The sequence below is a fragment of the Malaclemys terrapin genome, chromosome 9 (genome assembly GCF_027887155.1).
Source record: "Malaclemys terrapin pileata isolate rMalTer1 chromosome 9, rMalTer1.hap1, whole genome shotgun sequence".
Taxonomy (NCBI): Eukaryota; Metazoa; Chordata; order Testudines; family Emydidae; genus Malaclemys; species Malaclemys terrapin.
The window spans coordinates 94,187,181-94,206,878 of record NC_071513.1 but is presented as its reverse complement, the minus strand read 5'-3'; the positions used below and the strand labels follow the sequence as shown (position 1 = coordinate 94,206,878).

Sequence of the window (19,698 nt, the reverse complement as noted above, 5' to 3'; positions counted from 1 at the left end):
ATTGGTGTGAGACTATGTATTATTATAATTATGCATTATTTTGATTATATTATTCCCTTTTCCAGATGGAGAAACTCGTGCATTGAGGTTAAATGGCTTGCCTTAGGCCACCTAAAGTCTTTTTCAGAAGTGGGGATTAAAACTGAGGAGTCCCTGGCTCCCAGTCCTGTGTTCACACCACTAGATCCAAATAAAAGAATTTGAATAGCGTAGTCACAGTGACATAAAAACACCGTTTAAGGTGTCAGCAACAGGTAAGAATATATCCCAAACTGGCTGGGTTCCTGAGCTGGCAATTAATATGAAAATAATGTGCTAGAGATTAATTTAAAACATTTTGTACTTTTAAGCTTGTTTATTTTATATAATTATGTCACATAACTTAGACTACATTATGAATCATTATGACATTTAAAATATTGAGTGTTTCTGCAACCAGATCCTGGAACTCTGAAATACTCCATTTCTATCTCACTTCAAAGCCAAATGCTTCTTGTCAGATAAAAGCTCCAAAGGTGTGGGATATCCCATTGTACCACACCTTTTTTTGTAACAATGTTGAAATAAAACAAGTCAGGATTTGCCTCGCTGTTTTATGATGTACATCTGGGTTATAACTCCTGCCATAGAGTTTTGCTGTGACTGTAATTACAAGGTACTTCCTGGTATTTCTAGTTGAAAAGTAACAAACTGTTTTTTTCCATTTAAAAAAAGTGGCTATTTACATATATAACTTTTTTTTAAAAAAAAAGTATGTTAAAATAACCTTCGGGGCTAGATTAAAGTAACAAAATAAATTTGCTATCATGTCCTTAACTGAACTCATTGTGCCTAATTATTGCAGATGTTTTAGAACAGTGTGATCTTGCATTGCTGGGTGTGCTTGCAACAGAAGTTGCTTTAACATTAGCATGAACGCTGCCCTGGTGTGCATTTGTCAGAATTTTGCATTTCAAAGACATAGGATCATAATTCACAGGCCACCAAAACAATCATCATTAACCTACTCTATTAAAAAAAGTTATTAATATCCTCCGATAGAGAAAAATGTATTCACTCCCAGAATAAAATAACTTCAATTTCGCTTCCCTGCTTGCTCACTGTTCTTCCTCCCTTTTCGTATTCAAGTAGAGCACCGCCCAATTGTTTAGGGGTCTGATCCTGAGGTGTGTGGACAATGTTCAGCATGTTCCAGGAGGCACCGGTCATGCAGGATTGAACCCCCAAGTAGGGTTTTCACTTTTTTTCTTAAAGCATCAGGAACTGGCCATTACTGGAGGCTGAATGCAATGTGCAATGAGGTGGTATGGAACCACATGGCAATTCCCCTGCCACCTCTTGACAGACAAATGATGGGGCTGGGAGTACCAATGAAAAAAGGTTTTGCTTCTTTAAACAGGAAAAAGATAAAATAGGGTGAAAGTGGCTTCCCCTTGTGAGAAGGGGAGTGGTGGGAGCCCTCAACTGGCTCCCCACTCTTGTGTTAATCTCACACTTCCTTTGAAAGTATGTTAATCTGGCACTGGTTTAAGCAGTTCCTGTCAGTGTGTCCATGCACAAACACATCTGTATTTGCAACAACAACAAAATCCCTTAAAGATGCTGCTAGGTTTGTGGGTGATGGATCAGCAGCTCAGGAACTGAGTTTGGTACTGGGCCCACTTTTTGGAAGGCTGATCAGTATCTTAACACCCCAGCAATAGATTCAACATTACAATGTTTAGGATTTGTAAAGTTTATGACCTGCCAGCTCTGACAATGACCTTTAAGAACACTGAGTGAAATTCACCCTTGTGCAGACAGACCAGCACAAGGCTTGGGCCCCACGTAAGTCTCACAGGAGACTGAGAATCATTAGCTAATTGTTACAAATGCACAAGAATATTTTAGGACAGCACTCCAAGAAATGCAGTCAGACTAGATACCGGCACTTCTCAAATGACTGGAGGCAATCGGCCTTTGCCCTTGGGTCACACAATGTACTCACAGCATATAGAGAACTGACCGCTCACCTTATTCTGTTATTACTCTCTTACTACTTACCCAAGAAACCAGAAAAATCTCTTAGATCTCTGTGTGTATGTGTGTATATTTGTTTGACAAATAGCATATTATTTTGTGATGGAATCCGTTGTGCTCTGTAGATAGTCACACATTATTTAAAATGCAAGCCATTTACATAATTAAGTGGAACAGCTTCATAGACCCAACATGTGAATATATATGTATGAAAAATACTGTGTATATTTACAAGTTTCAGAGTAACAGCCGTGTTAGTCTGTATCCGCAAAAAGAAGAACAGGAGTACTTGTGGCACCTTAGAGACTAACAAATTTATTAGAGCATAAGCTTTCGTGGACTACAGCATCCGAAGAAGTGGGCTGTAGTCCACGAAAGCTTATGCTCTAATAAATTTGTTAGTCTCTAAGGTGCCACAAGTACTCCTGTTCTTCTTTTTGTGTATATTTAAACTATCTGCTTTTAAAAAAGCCCTTCAGAACTTTTGGCACATGTACAACAGGCATGTTAGAAAGAAAGCATGGTACCTTGGCTGTTTTTCAAAATATGTAAGGCATTACCTCTAAGCAATTGCTAGGCTAACTTAGAGGTATAGGATTAGATCCCCAAAGGTGCTCTAGTATCAGGGGGTAGCCGTGTTAGTCTGTATCTACAAAAACAACAAAGAGTCTGGTGGCACCTTAAAGACTAACAGATTTATTTGGGCATAAGCTTTCGTGAGTAAAAATCTCACTTCTTCGGATGCATAGAGTGAAAGCTACAGATGCAGGCATTATATACAGACACATGGAGAGCAGGGAGTTACTTCACAAGTGGCGAACCAGTGTTGACAAGGCCAATTCAATCAGGGTGGATGTAGTCCACTCCCAATAATAGATGAGGAGGTGTCAATTCCAGGAGAGGAAAAGCTGCTTCTGTAGTGAGCCAGCCACTCCCAGTCCCTATTCAAGCCCAGATTAATGGTGTTGAATTTGCAAATTAATTTTAGTTCTGCTGTTTCTCTTTGAAGTCTGTTTCTGAAGTTTTTTTGTTCAATGACAGTGACTTTTAAATCTGTGATAGAATGACCAGGGAGATTGAAGTGTTCACTTACTGGCTTGTGTATGTTACCATTCCTGATGTCCGATTTGTGTCCATTTATTCTTTTGCGGAGGGACTGTCCGGTTTGGCCAATGTACATGGCAGAGGGGCATTGCTGGCACATGATGGCATATATGACATTAGTGGATGTGCAGGTGAATGAGCCCCTGATGGTGTGGCTGATGTGGTTGGGTCCTCTGATGCTGTTGCCAGAGTAGATATGGGGACAGAGTAGGCAACGAGGTTTGCTACAGGGATAGGTTCCTGGGTTGGTGTTTCTGTGGTGTGGTGTGTAGTTGCTGGTGAGTATTTGCTTCAGGTTGGGGGGTTGTCTGTAAGCAAGGACTGGCCTGCCTCCCAAGGTCTGTGAGAGTGAGGGATCATTTTCCAGGATAGGTTGTAGGTCGTGGATAATGCGCTGGAGAGGTTTTAGCTGGGGGCTGTATGTGATGGCCAGTGGTGTTCTGTTATTGTCCTTGTTGGGCCTGTCCTGTAGTAGGTGATTTCTGGGTACCCGTCTTGCTCTGTCAATCTGTTTCCTCACTTCCCCAGGTGGGTATTGTAGTTTTACGAATGCTTGATAAAGATCTTGTAGGTGTTTGTCTCTGTCTGAGGGGTTGGAGCAAATTCGGTTGTATCTTAGGGCTTGGCTGTAGACAATGGATCGTATGATGTGTCTTGGATGGAAGCTGGAGGCATGTAGGTACGTATAGCGGTCAGTAGGTTTCCGGTATAGGGTGGTGTTTATGTGACCATCACTTATTTGTACTGTAGTGTCCAGGAAGTGGATCTCTTGTGTGGACTGGTCCAGGCTGAGGTTGATGGTGGGGTGGAAATTGTTGAAGTCCAGGTGGACTAGTGCTCTAGTGTCTTGCCTCTTTGGCCCATAAAAATGGAATTCATTTTGTTGAGTTACAATTAGCGTAAAAGGGGTCCTTCAAAAACTTCTGTTTTCTTTTTTTAACATGTGCGCAGTACAATGATACATATAGCACAAAATCCTATAATTGATCCCATATATTTATCCCACAGGACCCTTTACATAAGCAAGGGCAAAATGCATGAACAAAGTTAACAGTATAGGGACCATTATTAGTATTTTTTGTTGTTGTTGTTGTTGCAGTGGCATAGATAGAAACCTTTATTCCAATGCATAGACCCCTTGTTGAATGATTAAGACTGATCTTGCTCCCATTTAAGTCAATGATCAACTTCCGACAGATTTCCATGGTGTAGAATTAGGCCTTAGAGTGGTAATGGTCTGCAAAACCTTTTTAGGCTGAAATCACTATATAGATTTGTCATTGCTTTTTTTATTTGCTGGAAAATGTTAATAAAACCACCTATTACAGATAAATGCTATCCCAGAAATTTTTTTTGAGTGGGATACATTAATTATTAATCTTGTTGTTACTGCAATGCTTACCTGTCTCACAGGGCACTGGGAGGGTTAATTAATTTGTGTAAAGATGTAAAATGCCATGTAAGGAACCAGGATTCTGACTGAAGTGCTTTGAAAATGGAAACCACTACATGAATGCCAAGTATTATTATTTACGGAGCACTGACCGTGTGCTTGGTACTGTACAAATACTCTGCCTGATACTGCTAGCACTTGCTACAGGACATGGTACTCACCACCATTCATAGTTCCAGCAGCAACTGCACTGAGACTACAGACAGATACCGAAGGGAGAACATTTTCCTATACAGTAGAACCCCAATTTGGGGATTAAGGAACTAATAAATCTCAAAATTACAGTAGGTACAAAACATATACAGTAGAACCTCAAAGATACGAACACCAGCGTTATGGACTTACCGGTCAACCAGACACGATGTGGAACTGGAAGTCCTCAATCAGGCAGCAGCACAGACACAAGGGGAGGTGAAGAAAAAAAGGCAAATACTGTACTGCCTTTGCGCTTTATCCATAGGGATGGGGGAGGGTTGGGACAGCAGCCACAGGGTGTGGGGCGGTCAAGGCTCCAGGCAGAGGTCAGAGCTTCTGACCCTCAGGAGCACAGGGCCTCAGGGCTTTAGATCGAGGCAGAGCTTTAGGGCTTCAGCCCCGTGGCTCTGTTCCCTGCAGGGGATGATGGGGCTCAGGGCCTTAGCTACAAGGGAAGTGCTGGTTTCAGTCCCAGCACTCCCGTCTCTAGCTTGAGCCCTGACCCTCTCCCCCCTGCTGAAGCCAGGAGTGGAGCCGTGGAGATCCCCAAATTCCAGTGCCCCCCACAGGGCTGATGCCAGGAACAGAGCAGTGGGGCTGAAGATGCAAGCCCCAGTGCTCCCCCCCCATCTCTAAAGCACTGAGCCCCAATGCTCCTGCCAGGCAGAAGCCCTGAGTCCCCTGTCTGGAGCCTCAAAGGTCAGAAACCTCAACTCCTTTGTCCTCCCCCATCCCCAACTGCAGCCCCAACCCCCTTTGTGGCTGACCTCCATAATAACTATTTCTTCAGAGTTATGGACAACCTCAATTCCCAAGGTGTCTGTAACTCTGAGGTTCTACGGTATTGCAGTATAGTGCTCTGCAGAGTTTTCTTTTTGTCCTTCAAACCCCGGTAAAGCCATTTCCAATGTGTTGACGGTATCGGAATGTGAAGGGATGTTGACTTGTTCTTCATCACCATCACTTTTGTTATGTGATTTGTTTTCTGTCAGAAAAATAGTTTGTATAACTGGTCATTCATAAGATTGGTGTTTGTAAAATTGAGGTTCTACTGTAGCTGGAGAGAGACTGAAAGTGATGCACAACGCTACACTAAAGTGCTCAAAAATGAAAAGTGTATTGTTGTTCAGAGATGTGCTTGAACTATGGACCCAAACTGTATGGGATTTTGGATCTGGTTCCTGATGGAACCTTTGTGGTTTGGTCCTCTGTCTATTAGCATGAGAGGGCTTGGAAAAATAATAGTGCTAAAGATTATTATTTAATTAAATGTGACTCTCCGGGTTCTCCATATAACCCAACTCCATAAACCCTCAACACAGATTACTCATTTAACAACCCACCGTAAATACTCTTCACTGTCCAGTTATCCCCTATCTCTCAACACAGCCTCTCCTGGCAACCTGAGTTCAGCCATATGCAGGGGCAAGAGCATTCCAAACTCATAGGCTCATAACAGAAAGTACAGTTCCATATACCCCAGTCCTATTGAACTACAGCAGTAGTTCTCAAACTTTTGTACTGGTGACCCCTTTCACATAGGAAGCCTCTGAGTGCAACACACCTTATAAATTAAAAACACTTTTTATATATTTAACACCATTATAAATGCTGGAGGCAAAGCAGGGTTTGGGGTGGAGACTGAGTGCGTGACCCCCCCAAATAATACCCTTGTGACCCTCTGAGGGGTCCCAACCCCCAGTTTGAGAACCCCTGAACTACAGGGACCCCTGCTGCACAGCACGGTTGTGGAATCAAAGAAGGAAAGAGGTGGTCTCTCAAGAAGCCAGGTCCCAAATTATTTAGGGCTTTACAAGTCAAAACCAAATGCTGCCCTGCAAACATTTAAGCATGTGCCTCGCCCTATTGATTCCATTAGGACTACTCACATGGTTGTAGTTAAGCAACTGTTTAAAGGTTGGTATGACTGGGGCCTCATTACATATTTTTTTATTTTAAAATTATTTAAGTGCTAAGATTATTAATAATGCTTATTAAAGCATTATGTACTAAAAACACTGTACAAATTCTATAAATTATTATATTTATATATATACACACACCAACACACATCTACTTGTTCTAGGCCCCTTGACAATTTTCAAAATTAAAAATCAATGTTTAAAAATATAACCATCCAGTACCAATCTAAAACCCCAAATCACCTGGCTTTTACCTAAGAATATACAACTCACCTTCTGTAGAGTCCTCAACCCCTGTATATGACTCAGCTGTCTTCAAAGTCCCAGACAAACAGGTGGACTCTGCAGCATGCCTTAAAGGCTAATAGCCTTGAGTTATTTTGGTCCAAGAATTAAATAACTTGAAAAGAGAAAGTGCTCTCCTCCATAGGGGCTAAATATTTATTAATGATAACAAAACATTAAACAAAGACAAGGACCAGGGCCCTCAACCTCCACAGCTGAATGGTGCAGGGTCATCCTTGAGTCCAGGTGGAGCCCAGTGGGGGTGCAAAGGTCCACCTGTATGGCTCAGCTAGTGGGATCCTACATCAAGCCCTAGGACAGGGATTGGCAACCTTTGGCATGCGGCTTGCCAGGGTAAGCACCCTGGCGGGCCAGGTTGGTTTGTTTACCTTCCGCGTTGGCAGGTTCGGATGATCAGGGGGTTGCGGGTAGCGGTGCAGGATGAGGGATGTGCTGGCCACTGCTTCCTGCAGCCCCCATTGGCCTGGAGCGGCAAACCGCGACCAGTGGGAGCCGCGATCGGCCGAACCTGCAGACACGGCAGGTAAACAAACCGGCCCGGCTTGCCAGGGTGCTTACCTTGGTGCTTACCCTGGCGAGCCGGGTGCCAAAGGTTGCCGATCCCTGCCCTAGGAATTAGGATGAAGGCAAAGTCCGCTCCTGTTGTGGGGCAAGGTTGGAGCTACAGTGCAGTTCCCCAAGTCTGCTACGTTAGCCTGTGGGCTGGAAAAGCAACTGAGTCCATCCATACCACTTATCTGTGATGATAGGACTACTGTGTCCCATCTACTGGGCTGAACACACCTCACTTTACGGACTTGGCACAAAGAATCCCTCCATGGAGCACATCGATATGGAGTCCCTGCCATGCACCCTCATCACAGGGTTGGGTGGTGCAGAGGTCCTCATGAATACCCTCCCCAGTAGTATGAATTTCACCCCGGCCCCTGATCCTGCAGTCTGCTCCACGTGAGGTTTGTAGGGAGTAGGGCTTTGTGTAGGCTCAAGCTTCCGCACACGCAGATTTGACTGCAGGATCAGGGCCTGTGAGTGTGATCCACAAAAGTGCTTTAAAATGCAAAGCACCGTGCAGCGATGAATGTGAATTACATTAATGAAGCTTGCGTTAAAAAACCCATGTGATATAAATGCTAACTAGTATTAAAGCATCCTAAAACAAACAGCACGCGTGGGGCTAGATATTATCATCAATAAGGCATTTTATATTACAACGAAGCTGTACCCTGATGCAATTGGATCCAGGCAGGTGCTCCCCTGAGCATGAGTGGAACCCTGGACTCAGCCCATTCAGAACCAATTGTAGGATCGGGGCCCAAATGCCATTGTTAGTAATAAAAAAAAGTGTTTAAAACAATAAGGCATTATATACACGCTAGATGCTAATGTTATGTAAGTGCAGCGGACATGAAACGTATTCCGGAGGTGCTTAAAATATGATTAACAATAAAACCGCACTACCCAGCACTATTGCCCTGTGCAGGCTGTTTCGTGGCTGCCTGGGTGCATGTACCTGGTCTTAAGGGAATGTCTCTCTTTCCGGACTGGAACCTCAGTGGCCACCCCCACTCCTCCTTGCTTGCTTTTCTGGCGGCTGCTGGCTTGTACATCATTCATAACAAGACACCACCACCTGGCAGCGTGGCTTGTGTAACGTGTTGCCAGGCCATGGGAGTGTGTGTTCCTCGAGGCAGGGGAGGGTCTCTCCCTGAATGCTTCCCCCTGCTTGCTTTGCGTGTTCTTAATAATCAAACAATCCCGGGCAATACTGCCCGATACAGCTGGCTGCAAGGTGTGTGTGTGTTTGTGAAGGGGGGGAGGTCTCCCTTCACTGTATTGGACCCCTGCCCTCACCCCGCTGTTTGCTTTGCCGGCAGTTTGTATATTCTTAATAATAAACAGTGCCTGGCAATATTGCCTTCTGGAACAGGTTGGGAGAGGGCGTGAAGAAGGAGGGTCGTCCCTCACCCTACTGGCCCTCAGGGTCCCCCACTCCTGCTTGCTTAGCAGGTGTGGTGCATAATGCATCATAATACAGGAGCCCCGCCTGGCCACCTGGCCTCGTGCGGCTTGCTGCAAGGTGCTGGCAATGGGTGTAACAGGGAAGGCGTGGGGGGAGGCGGGTGTCTCTCCCCCCTGTCCGGGAACCCCACTCGCCCCCGCCTCGGTGGCTTGTGCACGTCGAACCCTAAAATGGCAATAGGGCCTTGGGCAGCCTGCTTGGGGGAGGGTGTGTGAAAGGGGGAGGGTCTCCCCTCCCCCCTCTCCCCTCCCCTCCCCCCCCCCACAGGCCCCCCAACAGGGAGGGCTGGGCTGGAGGCTGGTTGGGCTGTTGCAGCCGCCCGGCCTGCTTCTCTCCTCCTTCCCTGCCGCTCTCATTTCCGTGCGGCTGGCCACCCCGCGCTCCCCCAGCGCGGAGTGTCTGAGAGCCGTTGGCTGCTCTGAACCGTTTGGCTCCTTCCCTTAGTAACAGCTTTTACATTCTGCCTCAATTCCTCCTCAATCTAAATCACACACACACACACCTCCCCCCCCTTCCTCGGGACTTAATCTCTCAGCCCTCCCCCCCTCTCTTCCCCCACCCCCTTCCCCCCCCTCGCTCTGGCTTGGGATCTAATTGAATATCACAGCCCTGTGTGGTGGCTATTTATTCCCCCCCCCCCCTTTTCTATTTTGTGTCTTTTTTTCTTTTTGGCTTGGAGTGGGCACCTCAGCTGAGAGGGAGCTTGTATGTGTCTCTAGCTGTATAAAGAGGAGGAAACCCAGGGTGCATTTCTTTTGCCTCCATTGCAAAGGAAAAGGGGGGAGGGCAAAAGCAGCCACTCAGCCATCAACTGCAAGGTAAGGACTTGGGGTGTTGTGTGTGTGTGTGTGTGTGTGTGTGTTTTGCAGCAGCATTTACCTCTCCTGGGCTGGATCCAGTGCCTCCAAGGGGGGGTTATTATGGAGCTTCTTTGGGGGAAGGCTGGGAGGGCTTGGGGGAAGTGATCAGGGCTGGGGGGAGGGAGCTGTGTTGGTCTGTGCTAGTTGGGGTGGGGGATGGGCCCAAGTGTAACATGTCTTTATTTTTCAACTTGGGTCCCTTTTTTTAAAAAAATAATGTACTTGGGGGAGCTGGTGGTTTTAATGGTAAATGGCACCGCTTTTTAAAGCTGGAGGGGGAAGGGCTTTCTTGCCCTTTTCTTATTTCTCCCCTCCCCTCCCCCCCTTTGGATTTTATTTTAAAGGCTTTAAGGGGAAAAAAGAATTTGCAGCAAATTGAATCAAGGAGCCATCATGAGGCAGGATGGTTTATAGCCTATTTTTAGCCTGATTTTTGTAAAGAAGAAGAATCCTTCCTCCCCCCCCCCCTCGTGCATATTTACTATTAAAACCGGGAGGGAGGGGGAAAGACCACCCCAAAGTGTGACCTGAGGTCTGTATTTATTTTGCAGTCGGTTTATGGTTTGTGTCTGCAATGTATAATGTTAAGAAAAGCTTGGGGAGAAATGTGCTTGTGTCTGAACTCATGCTGGAGTGGGGGAGGGGAATCTGTGTCCACACTTTCCTCTGTGTGATTTTTTTTTTTTTTTTTTAATTTCCTTTCTTTTCAACTGTGTATGTTGTTTTCATTTGTAGCTTAGAGGGGTGTGTTTCCTTTTTAACTCCCCTGGAGATATAGCCCTGGATTTAAGAGAAGAAAATATCTGTATATGTAATTTTTTTTTTTTTAAAGTATAAAGTGCCAAAGTTATTGTTGATCAGTTTCCTGTTAAGTTCTGGGTGGAACATGATCACATCTTCTTTTACAGGATAAGGGCCACATGTAAAAGACAAAACATGGGCCCTAGTTGTGGAAATAAGCCTTTATACCCGTTAATGGGCTGTGTGGTTTTTGTTGTTTTTTTTAACTTAATAGTATTAAATATCCAAAATGAAGCAGCCAATCTTGTTCTGTGCATTCTGTATTTTTAAAAAGACCTTTACGCCTAAGTTATATATTTTTCTGTGCTGTTAATTGAATATATTTATCCATTGTAAATACAAAACATGTAGTTCATTATACCATTTAATGGGGTTAAATTGTACATTGAAGTTGTTCCAGGTGAGTTCAATTTTCATCACCAAATTCCCTTTTAAGGAAAATTTATAAGATAAAAGTCTCTTTTGAGAGAGAGGAAGAGAGCACCTTAGTTGTGCTTAATGGCAGAGTCTTGTTGCTTGAGATTGCATGTTGAGCTTTCAAGATAAAGTTTCATTTGTAGGTTGCTGTGTAGGATTTCAGAGTGAAGTTTGCTCATAGAGTTTTTACTATCAGATGTACCCAACATCCTCATTTTGCTGTCTGTATAAATCAAGACTTAACTGATTTATGGAAGCAATCACAAAATATACTCATTCTTTGATGTTAAAGCATGGGAGGTAAAGAGTCATGATCTGGAAAATTCAGTCTTGTCACATAAAAATTAGCTGAGCCTGATTGCTGATACTTTACTGATCTAGTATATAAAATAGATATTTGAAAACATCACAAAGCATATTAGCAAGGGAGGGGTCTTTATTATAGATGGGCCACGCTCTCTGGATACTGACCTTGGGCTTTAGGTAGAGCCTACGTAGAGAGAGGTGCTACTGGCAGAATTCAGGTTTGGATTTTGAATAATGCCTGAAGTTTTAGGACTGTCCAAGTTTTGGGCCTTGATTGTGTAGTGAACTTTGCAAAAGCTCAGATGTCTGGCCTTGGTTTGGACATCTCCATATTCATCTTTTCAGCATACAGTTCAAACTTATTAAGGCTTGGATCCTGAAAACACTTATGCAGGTGCTTAACTTCAACCACATGAGTAGTCCCATTGGTTTTAATGAGACTATTCATGAGTTTAAAGTTAAGCGTGTGTTTAGGTGTTTGAAGGATTAGAGCCTGAGATTTATAAAAAGCTTTACTGTCAAGGTAAATCTGTTTAGTATGCTGTCGGTGTTATGTAAATAATAATAAACATTCTATGGTTTCCCAAAGTGATTAATTTTTTCTTTTGGTTAAGATCTAATGAAATAGCACTGTATTTTATTAGTAATCACAGATCACCTGAGACTACACTTTCATGCATCCGAAGAAGTGGGCTGTAGTCCACGAAAGCTTATGCTCTGATAAATTTGTTAGTCTCTAAGGTGCCACAAGTACTCCTGTTCTTCTTTTTGCGGATACAGACTAACACGGCTGTTACTCTGAAACCTACACTTTCATGGTCTCTTAAATTTTGTTAGGGAAGTGCAGGCTTGTCTCCATGACCATGTGGTTCATATGGGATTATATCTTGGAAACTTTGTGGCAGGTCTCCCAAAATAGTATTCTGAACACCTGGCAAATATTTAGCATTCACTCCATAAGGGAAGGGGGAGGGGAAGGAAATACAATTTAAACATGTAAGAGTAGTTGGGACTTGGGTTCGTAAACTTAGAATATACAGGGGTTTACGGTTGATTTTGTTCATTTAAATGTTTCCCTGCTTCATTGAGAGTAATAGGTCTAATAATTTTGATCAGCATTTATTTGCTGCTCAAGGTTCTCCCCCCCCCCCCCATTAAAAAGAGTTAATTGTTTTCTGAAAGAAAACTTTTACAAATCCGCCTTTAGTTTTTCTTCCAATGATTGATGTTTCGTACATTGGTTTGAAGTTATAAGGCATTATAAAGTGCTAAGTATTGTAAAACTTTACTTGTGACTTTGTAATCATTACCACTCCGATAGATGTGATGGTAGAGAGCATTGTTAAATCCTACTCACAGATGGAGTAAGTTGAAATGGTCAGAACACGAATATTGTGTGTGTGTGTGTGTATGTATATGTATATATATTCACTGTGTTTTCAGTTAAGTTTTTCAGTGAGGCACAGATCCTAGTGCATGTAAAGTAAATTGAATGGTTACTTAAACAGAAGTTCACATTCAAGTCAGATGCACTGTTATAAATGTTATAGAAGCAAATTAAGACCCAGTCCTACAAGAGGTTCCATCTGGACAGACCCACACTGAAGTCAGAAATTCTGCAAATACAATGCACGTGCTTAGTTTTAAGCACATCTGTGACCGCCTTGACTTGAATGGGGTTTATATATATGCATAAAGTTGATCATGAGAGTTTGCGCAGGATCAGGGTCTTAACTATAATTTCTGTAAACTATATATTTGTGTGTGAGGAGATGACTTTTTTTTGGTGAGTACAATTAATTCCTACCAAAGGAATATATTTACTGCTTGTTGATTGTTATTTCTGTTGATAAGGTAAAAATTCTTCTGAACTAGTATCTGCTGAGTGAGGGAGTGTAAAATAAACATACAGCTCATTAAAAGGTGAATGACATGACTAGTGGACCTTTTGAATGACCACTTGTTGAATAAATAAGTCTGTTCCTGTGTGGCATTGCTGTATAAATAGGACCCTACCAAATTCACAGTGCGTTTTGGTCAATTTCACAGTTGTAGGATTTTTAAAATAGTAAATTTCATGATTTCAGCTATTTAAATTTCATGGTGGTGTAATTGTAGGGATCCTGACCCAAAAAGGAGGTGTGGGGGGTGGTCCACAGGGTTATTGCAGGGTGTATGTATGTGATACTGCTATGCTTACTCCTGTGCAGCAGCTGGTGGCGGCACTGCTTTGGAGCTGGGCAGCTGGAGAGCAGTGACTGCTGGCTGGGAGCCCAGCTCTGAAGGCAGAGCCGCCACCAGCAGCAGTAGCAGTGCAGATGTAAGGATGGCATGGTATGGTATTGCCACCTTTACTTCTGCGCTGCTGCCTGTGGAGCTGGGCCCTCAGTCAGCAGCCACCACTCTCCAGTGACCCTCCTAAAAGAACTTGTGACCCCCCCCTCCTCCCCCGCAACTCCTTTTTGGGTCAGGACCCCTAGTTTGAGAAATGCTGGTCTCCCCCATGAAATCTGTATAGTACAAGGTAAAAGCACACAAAAGACCAGATTTCACGGTCCATGAATTTGGTAGGGCTCTAAGTATAAAATATCACATCTTCAAATGAATAGCTGATAAAGGAATAATAACTCCTGATTTCCTGTTGTAGGCACAGGATCCACCAAAAATCTTGGCTTCCCCATGTGCAACTTTCTGAACACTTCAGTGTGATGTTCTTTTATTTAAATTCTTAGTTTCCATAAAGAAACGTAGAGATAACTGGTTTTTCACAGACCATGTTTCATCCGAAGATCTCAAATGAGGTAGATGGGGGACTGTTTCACCCATCCTGAAAATGTAGCCCCTGTGAAATGAAATATGGCAAGATAATAAGTTGAAAATGTCTTATCCAGGTGAAGCTTCAGGAGAGTCTGCAGGGTTGAGCATTTGACTGGTGCAAAAATAATTGGTCAATTAACTGGTGAAATATTGGTCAAATGTCAAAAATAGTCAAATATTTTAAATTTTGTTTTTTGTTTTTTTAAAAGAACACGAACAACAGTCACAAAAAGAATAAGATCTTATAGTCCCTTGTAGGCATAACCGTAGCTACTTGTGCCTTTATTACAAAATAAAAAGTTAGTTAACTGAGTTATTTTAACTCAGAAAAATAGGCAACACAATGAAGTTCTGAAAAATGGAAGAATGTCACTGTGATATAATCACAAAGATAGGCCGTCATGTACATCAGGTAATTCTTGCTGGAATATTTGGCAATATTTAACTGTGGTCAATTGTATAAATGTAGTATTTATTTTGGCAGAACGTGATACCTAATTGTAACTTGTTAGGACACTGAAACTGTGTCTTAACTATGAAAAAAGGTGTGTTCTCCGCTCCAGTTAACTAATGTGGGATGAAATCCAAGTGAAGACAAGGCAGTTAGTAATTTTCGTGTGAGTTAGCAGGTTGAATTCAACCTGCTATCAGGGAGCCTTGAACTCGACCAGTTAACTTGTATCACAACTACATTCTGCCTTGTGTTCACTTGGATTTCATCTTGCATTGTTTAACTCGAGTGAAGATCATGCTTTTTTCATAGTTCAGACAAGGCCGAAGTTGGTTGCAAAAAGTGCCAAGGGATTTTTAATGACCATGAGTGGTCAGAAGTTTAGTTTTTAGCTATCTCTGAAAGACTTCCAGCCTCATAATGCCTGATGCCTCCTAAAACAGTGATTTGGATACTGGTACTGCTACTTCAGGCTCTTGTGAGACTCTTTAGGTTCCCTATCTTCGTAATGAACCTCTGTTCTGGGCTTGTGATGTGGTGGCAGGAATTGGATGTGAACCAGTCCAAGTGGCATTACGGATTAGAGAATGTACAGTTAAATGGGAAGTGGTGTGCTTGTACAGATAAGGTGAACTGGTACCGTTGGCAAAAAATCATACTGAAGGGGTTTAGGTCAGGACTGACTTGGAAGGAAGGTTTCTGCTTACTGAGTCACCAACACCACAACATGCAGCACTCATGCATCTTTAGCAGTTTTCCATGCAACTACTGAGCCATCCTGAAAGATCCTAGTTTTGACATCTGAAAAGATGATTTTATGCTGTGAAGCTGCTTAATGCATTAATCTTTCTTTTTAAGAGTATGAATTAACACCTTTGTTTGGAAAAGAGAAAATCTTGGGTAGACATTGATGGTCATGTTTTCAGATGCTGAGCACCCATAGCTCACTTTGAAGTTCGTGGGAGCTCTATGTGCTTAGCATCTCTGCAAATCGAGCCCTAAGTGTATTTCACTGGCTTTTGCGAACTTCAGTTCGGGCGGTAAGTCCTATTTCTGTTGGGTTTCATGATAGTGAAAAACTACCACTTCCCCACCCCCCACAGGCTGTGACTTGAAATTTAATGTTTATTCCATTGTTGTAATTTTTTTCCCTCCCTGTTGCAAAAGAGTGATCTTGATTGATATTGATGTCTAGCAGTAAAAGTTCAGAATAATCCACAGAACATCCTGGGTGTCTTGTTTGTTTTGCTGCTTTTATGATCCAAAATCCAGTTCAGCCTCTTTTTCTATGTACTATGTTACGGAGAAACTCCAAATAACCTGTCTGCCATAAGCAAGCATTTTGGAATATTTCTTTGGATAGCTGGAACTGCATTGCTAGACATTTTAGTTGGTCTGCTGTGTATTAGGCTTCCCCACCCCCTCTGGCGAGGCAGGCAAGCAGCTGTTTTTGCAGCTGATGCTAGTGCTGCTTTTAACCCATTGGTGGGGCTGCAGAGTGATTTAATCGCCTCCCCAGTAGTGTAAGTTGCATTTAAAGCTCATGTTGAACTCCCACTGACATTACACCATTGTAGATTTTATGAATTAAAACTATCAAACTGATTATGGAAACTTTTTTTTTCTTTTACATATGCAGTTGCATTGTTTGTTGGCAATGGCTCGAAACTACATAGCACAGTATATTTTTGGAGGCTTATTGAAGGGGAGAAGTTAATGGGTCAAATTTTTACTGTTGAAGAGTGAGTGGTGCTAAGTACTGTGCCCGACACGAAAACTGTTGACGTCAGCCTTGAGAGGCCCTAAATTTAACTTTTTGAATATGTTGTGTTCTCTTGACATTCAAACAGGCAGTGTTAAAGTTCACGTTCTTCAGATGGGCAACCTACCACCCCCAAATCTAGTGAGCTGGGGATTCTTGCAAACACAGACACACTTGAGGTGAATGTCAACACCCCAGTGGCTCAAAAGGAAGAGTTGGGCAGGGAAAGTTGAGGGACTGTGTTGAAGGGCACTTAGAGCCGGAATGATGCTGGGTGGCCTAACCGAGGAGTGAAATTGCAGATGTTACCTTTTGTCCCTCATTTTGGAGGAGCCAATCAAGGTTTGTATATCAGGATGATTTCTAAAAGTATTTGTTTTCCTGTACAAATAGATATCAAAGGTAGGATTTTTTTTTTTTAATGTTGGCCTAGCCTCTGCTCCTATTGGAGCAAATGCATTTTGTCATTGACTTTCAGTGGGGATTCAGTTGGCTCACCTCTGAGTGATATGAAATTCCTACACCAAAATACAAATTGGTGCAAAGATGTGCCTCCATCTTTCATACCAATCCACATTCCAAATTTGCTCAGCTAAGAAGACGACTCTCTATTTGAGGTTTAACCAAAAATGCTTGGGAGGATTTAGTTTTGATGCTGCATGAATTTTTTTATTTATTTTTCCTGTCTAGGTGTGTGGGCGGTAAAGGTCAGTGGCAAAAATTAGGTTTAGATGTTCTTGAGCATTATTTGTCCCATATGAGGTTAAAGGAAGTATTGGTGGCTCTCCATTTGGCAATAAATCCTTCAGTCTGCAGTGTTTTGTACAGAGACTACTACTATTAAACAATGAATCATAGCTAATTTTTGCATGGATGTCAACATTCTTATTCTATTGCAGAAGTTCCTGCTGGGAGTCTTAACATAAACACACATCCCTAAATAAAAGCTCTTAAACCTAGATTTTAATTGGAATGTCCTTTACAGAAATACAGAGCTTGATGTGGTGATCTGCAAGAACCTTTCACATCCTAATTTTCAGAGTGTATTTTCAAATTTAATACTGCAGTGACTTTTAATTTTTTTTTTTTTTTAATTCACTGCACAGGTGTAGATAATGCAAAAGTCAGAGAAACATTTGACATCAGCGTTAATAAACAGCTTGCCAAACAAGTTATGGTAACAACATATATTTGGTAGCAACACATTAGTTGTTTCTAACTGCTAATATAACACCCTGATATGGATTAGAGAAACAGGCTGCACCTTGATTTGAAAAGGCTAATTGTGTAGAGATAGCACTTGATTCTCATTTCATTTTAGGTGTGTAGTTAACCTACCTACATGTAGCAATTGTTTGATATTTCTTGTTTCAATTCTGAATTCATTGCACTGTGTAAGCAGAAAGAGTTTATAGCAACATAACCTCAATGTTTTACAGTGAAATACCACTCAGGCTATAAATTCCAAAGAAATTGCCCACCAAGCAATTTTAGATAGGCTTTGATGTGGCAGAAAAAGAGATCTGCTGCTAAATGTAAAGATTAAAATTGTTGGTTTATGTTATTTCAAGGACACTCGCCATTATTGGAAATATTTGCCTGTAAATGGGTGAGTTGTAGAACCCACCTTTGTCTTTTCATTATTGCATCTGCTACTTGTGTAGATTGTAAAAGGTCTTTGGTTCCTTACTGGAAATATCCTTGCATTTATGTGCTTCATGTTGGCAAAATCCATGTTAATAGGTTCTTCCAGTGTCTCCCCATACTAGGTTATTTTTATAAGGTTTGTTTATTCCAGTTCATCAAGTACCTATGCAAAGTTCTCAGAGCTTTCTTACTCTGTACATGCTGTATTCATTATATCTTAGGCCTGGTCTACACTACGACTTTAATTCGGATTTATCAGCTTTAATTCGAATTAACCCTGTAACCGTCCACACAACGACGCCATTTAATTCGATGTAAAGGGCCCTTTAAATCGATTTCTGTACTCCACCCCAACGAGCGGAGTAGCGCCAAAATCGATTTTAGCAATTCGAATTAGGGTTAGTGTGGCCGCAATTCGATGGTATTGGCCTCCGGGAGCTATCCCACAGTGCATCATTGTGACCGCTCTGGACAGCAATCCGAACTCGGATGCACTGGCCAGGTAGACAGGAAAAGCCCCGCGAACATTTGAACTTCATTTCCTGTTTGCCCAGCGTGGAGAGCACAGGTGACCACAGATACCTCATCAGCACAGGTAACCATGCAGGCTGATAATCGAAAAAGAGCACCAGCATGGACCGTGAGGGAGGTACTGGATCTGATCGCTGTATGGGGAGAGGATTCAGTGCTTGCAGAACTTCGTTCTAAAAGACGAAATGCAAAAACTTTTGAAAAAATTTCCAAGGGCATGATGGAGAGAGGCCACAATAGGGACTCTGAGCAGTGCCGCGTGAAGGTCAAGGAGCTCAGACAAGCCTATCAAAAAACAAAGGAGGCAAACGGTCGCTCCGGGTCAGAGCCGCGGACATGCCGCTACTACGCCGAGCTGCATGCAATTCTAGGGGGGGCTGCCACCACTACCCCACCTTTGTTCGTGGATTCTGGGTCGGGGATAGTCTCGACGCCTGAGGATTCTGCCGATGGGGTAGAGGAGGAGGAGGAGGAGGAGCTTGCAGAGAGTACACAGCACTCCATTCTCCCCAACAGCCAGGATCTTTTTATCACCCTGACTGAAGTACCCTCCCAAGCCTCCCAAGCCAGTACCCAAGACTCTGACCCCATGGAAGGGACCTCAGGTGAGTTTACCTTTTAAAATATAAAACTTGTTTTAAAAGCAAACGGTTTTTAATGATTACTTTGCCTGACTTTGCATTCGCGGTCAGTTCAGCTACTGGAAAAGTCTGTAGCTACTGGAAAAGTCTGTTAACGTGTATGGGGATGGAGCGGAAATCCTCCAGGGACATCTCCATGAAGCTCTCCTGGAGGTACTCCGAAAGCCTTGCCAGAAGGTTTCTGGGCAGTGCATCCTTATTCCCTCCTCCATGGTAGGACACTTGACCACGCCATGCTTGCAGCAAGTAATCTGGTATCATTGCCTGACAAAGCCTGGCAGCGTATGGTCCCGGTGTTTGCTGGCATTCAAGCAACATCCGTTCTTTATCTTGTTGTGTAATCCTCAGGAGAGTGATATCACTCCTGGTAACCTGGTTGAAATACGGGAACTTAATTAAGGGGACAGAGGTGGCCGTTCCTACTGGGCTGTTTGCCTGTGGCGGAA

At 42.9% G+C, this 19,698-nt stretch overlaps 1 protein-coding gene across 6 annotated transcripts in view; it reads left to right on the top strand.

The window, feature by feature from the left end:
- The first annotated feature begins 9,601 nt into the window (after nucleotides 1-9,601).
- Nucleotides 9,602-19,698, top strand: part of TBL1XR1 (TBL1X/Y related 1) — a 172,433-nt gene continuing 162,336 nt past the window's right edge. For 4 of the 6 annotated variants that reach the window (XM_054039322.1, XM_054039321.1, XM_054039323.1 and 1 more), the window contains exon 1: nucleotides 9,602-9,837. The gene's annotated coding sequence lies outside the window, so the exon portion shown is untranslated. Of the gene's footprint in view, nucleotides 9,838-10,341; nucleotides 10,412-19,698 lie in introns of those variants that run through there. The other 2 variants (XM_054039326.1, XM_054039325.1) reach the window with 1 other exon arrangement.